General features: G+C 47.8%; 18 non-coding genes and 12 pseudogenes across 18 annotated transcripts; all 30 read left to right on the top strand.

Annotated features, from left to right (window-relative positions):
• Positions 1-18: 18 nt before the first annotated feature.
• Positions 19-137, top strand: LOC145083809 (5S ribosomal RNA). The gene has a single exon (XR_013698269.1). It is a non-coding gene; the product is annotated as a 5S ribosomal RNA (ribosomal RNA).
• A 234-nt stretch (positions 138-371) lies between these two features.
• On the top strand, positions 372-490 carry LOC145082044 (5S ribosomal RNA). The gene has a single exon (XR_013696581.1). It is a non-coding gene; the product is annotated as a 5S ribosomal RNA (ribosomal RNA).
• Positions 491-721: 231 nt separating this feature from the next.
• On the top strand, positions 722-840 carry LOC145082032 (5S ribosomal RNA). The gene has a single exon (XR_013696569.1). It is a non-coding gene; the product is annotated as a 5S ribosomal RNA (ribosomal RNA).
• A 231-nt stretch (positions 841-1,071) lies between these two features.
• On the top strand, positions 1,072-1,189 carry LOC145079764 (5S ribosomal RNA; annotated as a pseudogene).
• A 200-nt stretch (positions 1,190-1,389) lies between these two features.
• LOC145083485 (5S ribosomal RNA) lies at positions 1,390-1,508 on the top strand. Its single transcript, XR_013697959.1, has one exon. It is a non-coding gene; the product is annotated as a 5S ribosomal RNA (ribosomal RNA).
• A 231-nt stretch (positions 1,509-1,739) lies between these two features.
• Positions 1,740-1,858, top strand: LOC145082020 (5S ribosomal RNA). Its single transcript, XR_013696558.1, has one exon. It is a non-coding gene; the product is annotated as a 5S ribosomal RNA (ribosomal RNA).
• Positions 1,859-2,090: 232 nt separating this feature from the next.
• LOC145079763 (5S ribosomal RNA) lies at positions 2,091-2,208 on the top strand (annotated as a pseudogene).
• A 200-nt stretch (positions 2,209-2,408) lies between these two features.
• Positions 2,409-2,527, top strand: LOC145083484 (5S ribosomal RNA). Its single transcript, XR_013697958.1, has one exon. It is a non-coding gene; the product is annotated as a 5S ribosomal RNA (ribosomal RNA).
• Positions 2,528-2,758: 231 nt separating this feature from the next.
• LOC145079762 (5S ribosomal RNA) lies at positions 2,759-2,876 on the top strand (annotated as a pseudogene).
• A 200-nt stretch (positions 2,877-3,076) lies between these two features.
• Positions 3,077-3,195, top strand: LOC145085220 (5S ribosomal RNA). Its single transcript, XR_013699630.1, has one exon. It is a non-coding gene; the product is annotated as a 5S ribosomal RNA (ribosomal RNA).
• Positions 3,196-3,426: 231 nt separating this feature from the next.
• On the top strand, positions 3,427-3,544 carry LOC145079761 (5S ribosomal RNA; annotated as a pseudogene).
• Positions 3,545-3,744: 200 nt separating this feature from the next.
• LOC145082008 (5S ribosomal RNA) lies at positions 3,745-3,863 on the top strand. Its single transcript, XR_013696547.1, has one exon. It is a non-coding gene; the product is annotated as a 5S ribosomal RNA (ribosomal RNA).
• A 231-nt stretch (positions 3,864-4,094) lies between these two features.
• On the top strand, positions 4,095-4,212 carry LOC145079760 (5S ribosomal RNA; annotated as a pseudogene).
• A 200-nt stretch (positions 4,213-4,412) lies between these two features.
• LOC145081996 (5S ribosomal RNA) lies at positions 4,413-4,531 on the top strand. Its single transcript, XR_013696536.1, has one exon. It is a non-coding gene; the product is annotated as a 5S ribosomal RNA (ribosomal RNA).
• Positions 4,532-4,762: 231 nt separating this feature from the next.
• Positions 4,763-4,880, top strand: LOC145079759 (5S ribosomal RNA; annotated as a pseudogene).
• A 200-nt stretch (positions 4,881-5,080) lies between these two features.
• On the top strand, positions 5,081-5,199 carry LOC145084520 (5S ribosomal RNA). The gene has a single exon (XR_013698963.1). It is a non-coding gene; the product is annotated as a 5S ribosomal RNA (ribosomal RNA).
• Positions 5,200-5,430: 231 nt separating this feature from the next.
• Positions 5,431-5,549, top strand: LOC145081985 (5S ribosomal RNA). Its single transcript, XR_013696525.1, has one exon. It is a non-coding gene; the product is annotated as a 5S ribosomal RNA (ribosomal RNA).
• A 231-nt stretch (positions 5,550-5,780) lies between these two features.
• LOC145079758 (5S ribosomal RNA) lies at positions 5,781-5,898 on the top strand (annotated as a pseudogene).
• Positions 5,899-6,098: 200 nt separating this feature from the next.
• LOC145084519 (5S ribosomal RNA) lies at positions 6,099-6,217 on the top strand. Its single transcript, XR_013698962.1, has one exon. It is a non-coding gene; the product is annotated as a 5S ribosomal RNA (ribosomal RNA).
• A 231-nt stretch (positions 6,218-6,448) lies between these two features.
• On the top strand, positions 6,449-6,566 carry LOC145079756 (5S ribosomal RNA; annotated as a pseudogene).
• Positions 6,567-6,766: 200 nt separating this feature from the next.
• LOC145081973 (5S ribosomal RNA) lies at positions 6,767-6,885 on the top strand. Its single transcript, XR_013696513.1, has one exon. It is a non-coding gene; the product is annotated as a 5S ribosomal RNA (ribosomal RNA).
• Positions 6,886-7,117: 232 nt separating this feature from the next.
• On the top strand, positions 7,118-7,236 carry LOC145081962 (5S ribosomal RNA). Its single transcript, XR_013696502.1, has one exon. It is a non-coding gene; the product is annotated as a 5S ribosomal RNA (ribosomal RNA).
• Positions 7,237-7,468: 232 nt separating this feature from the next.
• On the top strand, positions 7,469-7,586 carry LOC145079755 (5S ribosomal RNA; annotated as a pseudogene).
• Positions 7,587-7,786: 200 nt separating this feature from the next.
• Positions 7,787-7,905, top strand: LOC145081951 (5S ribosomal RNA). Its single transcript, XR_013696491.1, has one exon. It is a non-coding gene; the product is annotated as a 5S ribosomal RNA (ribosomal RNA).
• Positions 7,906-8,136: 231 nt separating this feature from the next.
• Positions 8,137-8,254, top strand: LOC145079754 (5S ribosomal RNA; annotated as a pseudogene).
• Positions 8,255-8,454: 200 nt separating this feature from the next.
• Positions 8,455-8,573, top strand: LOC145084518 (5S ribosomal RNA). Its single transcript, XR_013698961.1, has one exon. It is a non-coding gene; the product is annotated as a 5S ribosomal RNA (ribosomal RNA).
• Positions 8,574-8,804: 231 nt separating this feature from the next.
• LOC145079753 (5S ribosomal RNA) lies at positions 8,805-8,922 on the top strand (annotated as a pseudogene).
• A 200-nt stretch (positions 8,923-9,122) lies between these two features.
• Positions 9,123-9,241, top strand: LOC145081939 (5S ribosomal RNA). The gene has a single exon (XR_013696480.1). It is a non-coding gene; the product is annotated as a 5S ribosomal RNA (ribosomal RNA).
• Positions 9,242-9,473: 232 nt separating this feature from the next.
• LOC145084936 (5S ribosomal RNA) lies at positions 9,474-9,592 on the top strand. The gene has a single exon (XR_013699358.1). It is a non-coding gene; the product is annotated as a 5S ribosomal RNA (ribosomal RNA).
• Positions 9,593-9,824: 232 nt separating this feature from the next.
• LOC145079751 (5S ribosomal RNA) lies at positions 9,825-9,942 on the top strand (annotated as a pseudogene).
• The last annotated feature ends 58 nt before the right edge of the window (positions 9,943-10,000 follow it).

The following is a 10,000-nucleotide window of genomic DNA, read 5'->3' as shown; positions in this document are numbered from 1 at the left end:
AAACATGGATAGTATTTCGGGTGCGATCATACCAGCACTAATGCACCGGATCCCATCAGAACTCCGCAGTTAAGCGTGCTTGGGCGAGAGTAGTATTAGGATGGGTGACCCCCTGGGAAGTCCTCGTGTTGCACCCCCCCTTTTTCGTTGTCCGTTTGCGTTTTTTTAGATTTTACGTGCGGTTTTTTTGCTTTTTTTTTCCTTTCTTTCTTGCTATTTCTATGCTCGGGTGCCCTCCGGTTCATGGTTGATGCTTTTCGTATTTTTGGAACGGAGCCGATCGGTCACGTGGGTCCCACGCCCCGCGTACCAAAACAAAGGAGGTTCTGCGTCTTGTAACACATAAAAACAATAAACATGGATAGTATTTCGGGTGCGATCATACCAGCACTAATGCACCGGATCCCATCAGAACTCCGCAGTTAAGCGTGCTTGGGCGAGAGTAGTACTAGGATGGGTGACCCCCTGGGAAGTCCTCGTGTTGCACCCCTGTTTTTCGTTGTCCGTTTGCGTTTTTTTAGATTTTACGTGCGGTTTTTTTGCTTTTTTTCCTTTCTTTCTTGCTATTTCTATGCTCGGGTGCCCTCCGGTTCATGGTTGATGCTTTTCGTATTTTTGGAACGGAGCCGATCGGTCACGTGGGTCCCACGCCCCGCGTACCAAAACAAAGGAGGTTCTGCGTCTTGTAACACATAAAAACAATAAACATGGATAGTATTTCGGGTGCGATCATACCAGCACTAATGCACCGGATCCCATCAGAACTCCGCAGTTAAGCGTGCTTGGGCGAGAGTAGTACTAGGATGGGTGACCCCCTGGGAAGTCCTCGTGTTGCACCCCCCTTTTTCGTTGTCCGTTTGCGTTTTTTTAGATTTTACGTGCGGTTTTTTTGCTTTTTTTCCTTTCTTTCTTGCTATTTCTATGCTCGGGTGCCCTCCGGTTCATGGTTGATGCTTTTCGTATTTTTGGAACGGAGCCGATCGGTCACGTGGGTCCCACGCCCCGCGTACCAAAACAAAGGAGGTTCTGCGTCTTGTAACACATAAAAACAATAAACATGGATAGTATTTCGGGTGCGATCATACCAGCACTAATGCACCGGATCCCATCAGAACTCCGCAGTTAAGCGTGCTTGGGCGAGAGTAGTATTAGGATGGGTGACCCCCTGGGAAGTCCTGCGTTTTTTTAGATTTTACGTGCGGTTTTTTTGCTTTTTTTCCTTTCTTTCTTGCTATTTCTATGCTCGGGTGCCCTCCGGTTCATGGTTGATGCTTTTCGTATTTTTGGAACGGAGCCGATCGGTCACGTGGGTCCCACGCCCCGCGTACCAAAACAAAGGAGGTTCTGCGTCTTGTAACACATAAAAACAATAAACATGGATAGTATTTCGGGTGCGATCATACCAGCACTAATGCACCGGATCCCATCAGAACTCTGCAGTTAAGCGTGCTTGGGCGAGAGTAGTACTAGGATGGGTGACCCCCTGGGAAGTCCTCGTGTTGCACCCCCCTTTTTCGTTGTCCGTTTGCGTTTTTTTAGATTTTACGTGCGGTTTTTTTGCTTTTTTTCCTTTCTTTCTTGCTATTTCTATGCTCGGGTGCCCTCCGGTTCATGGTTGATGCTTTTCGTATTTTTGGAACGGAGCCGATTGGTCACGTGGGTCCCACGCCCCGCGTACCAAAACAAAGGAGGTTCTGCGTCTTGTAACACATAAAAACAATAAACATGGATAGTATTTCGGGTGCGATCATACCAGCACTAATGCACCGGATCCCATCAGAACTCCGCAGTTAAGCGTGCTTGGGCGAGAGTAGTACTAGGATGGGTGACCCCCTGGGAAGTCCTCGTGTTGCACCCCCCCTTTTTCGTTGTCCGTTTGCGTTTTTTTAGATTTTACGTGCGGTTTTTTTGCTTTTTTTCCTTTCTTTCTTGCTATTTCTATGCTCGGGTGCCCTCCGGTTCATGGTTGATGCTTTTCGTATTTTTGGAACGGAGCCGATCGGTCACGTGGGTCCCACGCCCCGCGTACCAAAACAAAGGAGGTTCTGCGTCTTGTAACACATAAAAACAATAAACATGGATAGTATTTCGGGTGCGATCATACCAGCACTAATGCACCGGATCCCATCAGAACTCCGCAGTTAAGCGTGCTTGGGCGAGAGTAGTATTAGGATGGGTGACCCCCTGGGAAGTCCTGCGTTTTTTTAGATTTTACGTGCGGTTTTTTTGCTTTTTTTCCTTTCTTTCTTGCTATTTCTATGCTCGGGTGCCCTCCGGTTCATGGTTGATGCTTTTCGTATTTTTGGAACGGAGCCGATCGGTCACGTGGGTCCCACGCCCCGCGTACCAAAACAAAGGAGGTTCTGCATCTTGTAACACATAAAAACAATAAACATGGATAGTATTTCGGGTGCGATCATACCAGCACTAATGCACCGGATCCCATCAGAACTCTGCAGTTAAGCGTGCTTGGGCGAGAGTAGTACTAGGATGGGTGACCCCCTGGGAAGTCCTCGTGTTGCACCCCCCTTTTTCGTTGTCCGTTTGCGTTTTTTTAGATTTTACGTGCGGTTTTTTTGCTTTTTTTCCTTTCTTTCTTGCTATTTCTATGCTCGGGTGCCCTCCGGTTCATGGTTGATGCTTTTCGTATTTTTGGAACGGAGCCGATCGGTCACGTGGGTCCCACGCCCCGCGTACCAAAACAAAGGAGGTTCTGCGTCTTGTAACACATAAAAACAATAAACATGGATAGTATTTCGGGTGCGATCATACCAGCACTAATGCACCGGATCCCATCAGAACTCCGCAGTTAAGCGTGCTTGGGCGAGAGTAGTATTAGGATGGGTGACCCCCTGGGAAGTCCTGCGTTTTTTTAGATTTTACGTGCGGTTTTTTTGCTTTTTTTCCTTTCTTTCTTGCTATTTCTATGCTCGGGTGCCCTCCGGTTCATGGTTGATGCTTTTCGTATTTTTGGAACGGAGCCGATCGGTCACGTGGGTCCCACGCCCCGCGTACCAAAACAAAGGAGGTTCTGCGTCTTGTAACACATAAAAACAATAAACATGGATAGTATTTCGGGTGCGACCATACCAGCACTAATGCACCGGATCCCATCAGAACTCCGCAGTTAAGCGTGCTTGGGCGAGAGTAGTACTAGGATGGGTGACCCCCTGGGAAGTCCTCGTGTTGCACCCCCCTTTTTCGTTGTCCGTTTGCGTTTTTTTAGATTTTACGTGCGGTTTTTTTGCTTTTTTTCCTTTCTTTCTTGCTATTTCTATGCTCGGGTGCCCTCCGGTTCATGGTTGATGCTTTTCGTATTTTTGGAACGGAGCCGATCGGTCACGTGGGTCCCACGCCCCGCGTACCAAAACAAAGGAGGTTCTGCGTCTTGTAACACATAAAAACAATAAACATGGATAGTATTTCGGGTGCGATCATACCAGCACTAATGCACCGGATCCCATCAGAACTCCGCAGTTAAGCGTGCTTGGGCGAGAGTAGTATTAGGATGGGTGACCCCCTGGGAAGTCCTGCGTTTTTTTAGATTTTACGTGCGGTTTTTTTGCTTTTTTTCCTTTCTTTCTTGCTATTTCTATGCTCGGGTGCCCTCCGGTTCATGGTTGATGCTTTTCGTATTTTTGGAACGGAGCCGATCGGTCACGTGGGTCCCACGCCCCGCGTACCAAAACAAAGGAGGTTCTGCATCTTGTAACACATAAAAACAATAAACATGGATAGTATTTCGGGTGCGATCATACCAGCACTAATGCACCGGATCCCATCAGAACTCCGCAGTTAAGCGTGCTTGGGCGAGAGTAGTACTAGGATGGGTGACCCCCTGGGAAGTCCTCGTGTTGCACCCCCCTTTTTCGTTGTCCGTTTGCGTTTTTTTAGATTTTACGTGCGGTTTTTTTGCTTTTTTTCCTTTCTTTCTTGCTATTTCTATGCTCGGGTGCCCTCCGGTTCATGGTTGATGCTTTTCGTATTTTTGGAACGGAGCCGATCGGTCACGTGGGTCCCACGCCCCGCGTACCAAAACAAAGGAGGTTCTGCGTCTTGTAACACATAAAAACAATAAACATGGATAGTATTTCGGGTGCGATCATACCAGCACTAATGCACCGGATCCCATCAGAACTCCGCAGTTAAGCGTGCTTGGGCGAGAGTAGTATTAGGATGGGTGACCCCCTGGGAAGTCCTGCGTTTTTTTAGATTTTACGTGCGGTTTTTTTGCTTTTTTTCCTTTCTTTCTTGCTATTTCTATGCTCGGGTGCCCTCCGGTTCATGGTTGATGCTTTTCGTATTTTTGGAACGGAGCCGATCGGTCACGTGGGTCCCACGCCCCGCGTACCAAAACAAAGGAGGTTCTGCGTCTTGTAACACATAAAAACAATAAACATGGATAGTATTTCGGGTGCGATCATACCAGCACTAATGCACCGGATCCCATCAGAACTCCGCAGTTAAGCGTGCTTGGGCGAGAGTAGTACTAGGATGGGTGACCCCCTGGGAAGTCCTCGTGTTGCACCCCCCTTTTTCGTTGTCCGTTTGCGTTTTTTTAGATTTTACGTGCGGTTTTTTTGCTTTTTTTCCTTTCTTTCTTGCTATTTCTATGCTCGGGTGCCCTCCGGTTCATGGTTGATGCTTTTCGTATTTTTGGAACGGAGCCGATCGGTCACGTGGGTCCCACGCCCCGCGTACCAAAACAAAGGAGGTTCTGCGTCTTGTAACACATAAAAACAATAAACATGGATAGTATTTCGGGTGCGATCATACCAGCACTAATGCACCGGATCCCATCAGAACTCCGCAGTTAAGCGTGCTTGGGCGAGAGTAGTATTAGGATGGGTGACCCCCTGGGAAGTCCTGCGTTTTTTTAGATTTTACGTGCGGTTTTTTTGCTTTTTTTCCTTTCTTTCTTGCTATTTCTATGCTCGGGTGCCCTCCGGTTCATGGTTGATGCTTTTCGTATTTTTGGAACGGAGCCGATCGGTCACGTGGGTCCCACGCCCCGCGTACCAAAACAAAGGAGGTTCTGCGTCTTGTAACACATAAAAACAATAAACATGGATAGTATTTCGGGTGCGATCATACCAGCACTAATGCACCGGATCCCATCAGAACTCCGCAGTTAAGCGTTCTTGGGCGAGAGTAGTACTAGGATGGGTGACCCCCTGGGAAGTCCTCGTGTTGCACCCCCCTTTTTCGTTGTCCGTTTGCGTTTTTTTAGATTTTACGTGCGGTTTTTTTGCTTTTTTTCCTTTCTTTCTTGCTATTTCTATGCTCGGGTGCCCTCCGGTTCATGGTTGATGCTTTTCGTATTTTTGGAACGGAGCCGATCGGTCACGTGGGTCCCACGCCCCGCGTACCAAAACAAAGGAGGTTCTGCATCTTGTAACACATAAAAACAATAAACATGGATAGTATTTCGGGTGCGATCATACCAGCACTAATGCACCGGATCCCATCAGAACTCCGCAGTTAAGCGTGCTTGGGCGAGAGTAGTACTAGGATGGGTGACCCCCTGGGAAGTCCTCGTGTTGCACCCCCCTTTTTCGTTGTCCGTTTGCGTTTTTTTAGATTTTACGTGCGGTTTTTTTGCTTTTTTTCCTTTCTTTCTTGCTATTTCTATGCTCGGGTGCCCTCCGGTTCATGGTTGATGCTTTTCGTATTTTTGGAACGGAGCCGATCGGTCACGTGGGTCCCACGCCCCGCGTACCAAAACAAAGGAGGTTCTGCGTCTTGTAACACATAAAAACAATAAACATGGATAGTATTTCGGGTGCGATCATACCAGCACTAATGCACCGGATCCCATCAGAACTCCGCAGTTAAGCGTGCTTGGGCGAGAGTAGTATTAGGATGGGTGACCCCCTGGGAAGTCCTGCGTTTTTTTAGATTTTACGTGCGGTTTTTTTGCTTTTTTTCCTTTCTTTCTTGCTATTTCTATGCTCGGGTGCCCTCCGGTTCATGGTTGATGCTTTTCGTATTTTTGGAACGGAGCCGATCGGTCACGTGGGTCCCACGCCCCGCGTACCAAAACAAAGGAGGTTCTGCGTCTTGTAACACATAAAAACAATAAACATGGATAGTATTTCGGGTGCGATCATACCAGCACTAATGCACCGGATCCCATCAGAACTCCGCAGTTAAGCGTTCTTGGGCGAGAGTAGTACTAGGATGGGTGACCCCCTGGGAAGTCCTCGTGTTGCACCCCCCTTTTTCGTTGTCCGTTTGCGTTTTTTTAGATTTTACGTGCGGTTTTTTTGCTTTTTTTCCTTTCTTTCTTGCTATTTCTATGCTCGGGTGCCCTCCGGTTCATGGTTGATGCTTTTCGTATTTTTGGAACGGAGCCGATCGGTCACGTGGGTCCCACGCCCCGCGTACCAAAACAAAGGAGGTTCTGCGTCTTGTAACACATAAAAACAATAAACATGGATAGTATTTCGGGTGCGATCATACCAGCACTAATGCACCGGATCCCATCAGAACTCCGCAGTTAAGCGTGCTTGGGCGAGAGTAGTATTAGGATGGGTGACCCCCTGGGAAGTCCTGCGTTTTTTTAGATTTTACGTGCGGTTTTTTTGCTTTTTTTCCTTTCTTTCTTGCTATTTCTATGCTCGGGTGCCCTCCGGTTCATGGTTGATGCTTTTCGTATTTTTGGAACGGAGCCGATCGGTCACGTGGGTCCCACGCCCCGCGTACCAAAACAAAGGAGGTTCTGCGTCTTGTAACACATAAAAACAATAAACATGGATAGTATTTCGGGTGCGATCATACCAGCACTAATGCACCGGATCCCATCAGAACTCCGCAGTTAAGCGTGCTTGGGCGAGAGTAGTACTAGGATGGGTGACCCCCTGGGAAGTCCTCGTGTTGCACCCCCCCTTTTTCGTTGTCCGTTTGCGTTTTTTTAGATTTTACGTGCGGTTTTTTTGCTTTTTTTCCTTTCTTTCTTGCTATTTCTATGCTCGGGTGCCCTCTGGTTCATGGTTGATGCTTTTCGTATTTTTGGAACGGAGCCGATCGGTCACGTGGGTCCCACGCCCCGCATACCAAAACAAAGGAGGTTCTGCGTCTTGTAACACATAAAAACAATAAACATGGATAGTATTTCGGGTGCGATCATACCAGCACTAATGCACCGGATCCCATCAGAACTCCGCAGTTAAGCGTGCTTGGGCGAGAGTAGTACTAGGATGGGTGACCCCCTGGGAAGTCCTCGTGTTGCACCCCCCCTTTTTCGTTGTCCGTTTGCGTTTTTTTAGATTTTACGTGCGGTTTTTTTGCTTTTTTTCCTTTCTTTCTTGCTATTTCTATGCTCGGGTGCCCTCCGGTTCATGGTTGATGCTTTTCGTATTTTTGGAACGGAGCCGATCGGTCACGTGGGTCCCACGCCCCGCGTACCAAAACAAAGGAGGTTCTGCGTCTTGTAACACATAAAAACAATAAACATGGATAGTATTTCGGGTGCGATCATACCAGCACTAATGCACCGGATCCCATCAGAACTCCGCAGTTAAGCGTGCTTGGGCGAGAGTAGTATTAGGATGGGTGACCCCCTGGGAAGTCCTGCGTTTTTTTAGATTTTACGTGCGGTTTTTTTGCTTTTTTTCCTTTCTTTCTTGCTATTTCTATGCTCGGGTGCCCTCCGGTTCATGGTTGATGCTTTTCGTATTTTTGGAACGGAGCCGATCGGTCACGTGGGTCCCACGCCCCGCGTACCAAAACAAAGGAGGTTCTGCATCTTGTAACACATAAAAACAATAAACATGGATAGTATTTCGGGTGCGATCATACCAGCACTAATGCACCGGATCCCATCAGAACTCCGCAGTTAAGCGTGCTTGGGCGAGAGTAGTACTAGGATGGGTGACCCCCTGGGAAGTCCTCGTGTTGCACCCCCCTTTTTCGTTGTCCGTTTGCGTTTTTTTAGATTTTACGTGCGGTTTTTTTGCTTTTTTTCCTTTCTTTCTTGCTATTTCTATGCTCGGGTGCCCTCCGGTTCATGGTTGATGCTTTTCGTATTTTTGGAACGGAGCCGATCGGTCACGTGGGTCCCACGCCCCGCGTACCAAAACAAAGGAGGTTCTGCGTCTTGTAACACATAAAAACAATAAACATGGATAGTATTTCGGGTGCGATCATACCAGCACTAATGCACCGGATCCCATCAGAACTCCGCAGTTAAGCGTGCTTGGGCGAGAGTAGTATTAGGATGGGTGACCCCCTGGGAAGTCCTGCGTTTTTTTAGATTTTACGTGCGGTTTTTTTGCTTTTTTTCCTTTCTTTCTTGCTATTTCTATGCTCGGGTGCCCTCCGGTTCATGGTTGATGCTTTTCGTATTTTTGGAACGGAGCCGATCGGTCACGTGGGTCCCACGCCCCGCGTACCAAAACAAAGGAGGTTCTGCGTCTTGTAACACATAAAAACAATAAACATGGATAGTATTTCGGGTGCGATCATACCAGCACTAATGCACCGGATCCCATCAGAACTCCGCAGTTAAGCGTTCTTGGGCGAGAGTAGTACTAGGATGGGTGACCCCCTGGGAAGTCCTCGTGTTGCACCCCCCTTTTTCGTTGTCCGTTTGCGTTTTTTTAGATTTTACGTGCGGTTTTTTTGCTTTTTTTCCTTTCTTTCTTGCTATTTCTATGCTCGGGTGCCCTCCGGTTCATGGTTGATGCTTTTCGTATTTTTGGAACGGAGCCGATCGGTCACGTGGGTCCCACGCCCCGCGTACCAAAACAAAGGAGGTTCTGCGTCTTGTAACACATAAAAACAATAAACATGGATAGTATTTCGGGTGCGATCATACCAGCACTAATGCACCGGATCCCATCAGAACTCCGCAGTTAAGCGTGCTTGGGCGAGAGTAGTATTAGGATGGGTGACCCCCTGGGAAGTCCTGCGTTTTTTTAGATTTTACGTGCGGTTTTTTTGCTTTTTTTCCTTTCTTTCTTGCTATTTCTATGCTCGGGTGCCCTCCGGTTCATGGTTGATGCTTTTCGTATTTTTGGAACGGAGCCGATCGGTCACGTGGGTCCCACGCCCCGCGTACCAAAACAAAGGAGGTTCTGCGTCTTGTAACACATAAAAACAATAAACATGGATAGTATTTCGGGTGCGATCATACCAGCACTAATGCACCGGATCCCATCAGAACTCCGCAGTTAAGCGTGCTTGGGCGAGAGTAGTACTAGGATGGGTGACCCCCTGGGAAGTCCTCGTGTTGCACCCCCCCTTTTTCGTTGTCCGTTTGCGTTTTTTTAGATTTTACGTGCGGTTTTTTTGCTTTTTTTCCTTTCTTTCTTGCTATTTCTATGCTCGGGTGCCCTCCGGTTCATGGTTGATGCTTTTCGTATTTTTGGAACGGAGCCGATCGGTCACGTGGGTCCCACGCCCCGCATACCAAAACAAAGGAGGTTCTGCGTCTTGTAACACATAAAAACAATAAACATGGATAGTATTTCGGGTGCGATCATACCAGCACTAATGCACCGGATCCCATCAGAACTACGCAGTTAAGCGTGCTTGGGCGAGAGTAGTACTAGGATGGGTGACCCCCTGGGAAGTCCTCGTGTTGCACCCCCCCTTTTTCGTTGTCCGTTTGCGTTTTTTTAGATTTTACGTGCGGTTTTTTTGCTTTTTTTCCTTTCTTTCTTGCTATTTCTATGCTCGGGTGCCCTCCGGTTCATGGTTGATGCTTTTCGTATTTTTGGAACGGAGCCGATCGGTCACGTGGGTCCCACGCCCCGCGTACCAAAACAAAGGAGGTTCTGCGTCTTGTAACACATAAAAACAATAAACATGGATAGTATTTCGGGTGCGATCATACCAGCACTAATGCACCGGATCCCATCAGAACTCCGCAGTTAAGCGTGCTTGGGCGAGAGTAGTATTAGGATGGGTGACCCCCTGGGAAGTCCTGCGTTTTTTTAGATTTTACGTGCGGTTTTTTTGCTTTTTTTCTTTTCTTTCTTGCTATTTCTATGCTCGG

This window comes from Lactuca serriola, chromosome 1 (assembly GCF_051521515.1).
Source record: "Lactuca serriola cultivar US96UC23 chromosome 1, Lser_US96UC23_V15, whole genome shotgun sequence".
In the NCBI taxonomy this organism is placed as follows: domain Eukaryota; kingdom Viridiplantae; phylum Streptophyta; class Magnoliopsida; order Asterales; family Asteraceae; genus Lactuca; species Lactuca serriola.
Note: the sequence above shows the minus strand (reverse complement) of the source record. Positions and strands in the feature narration are given on the sequence as shown.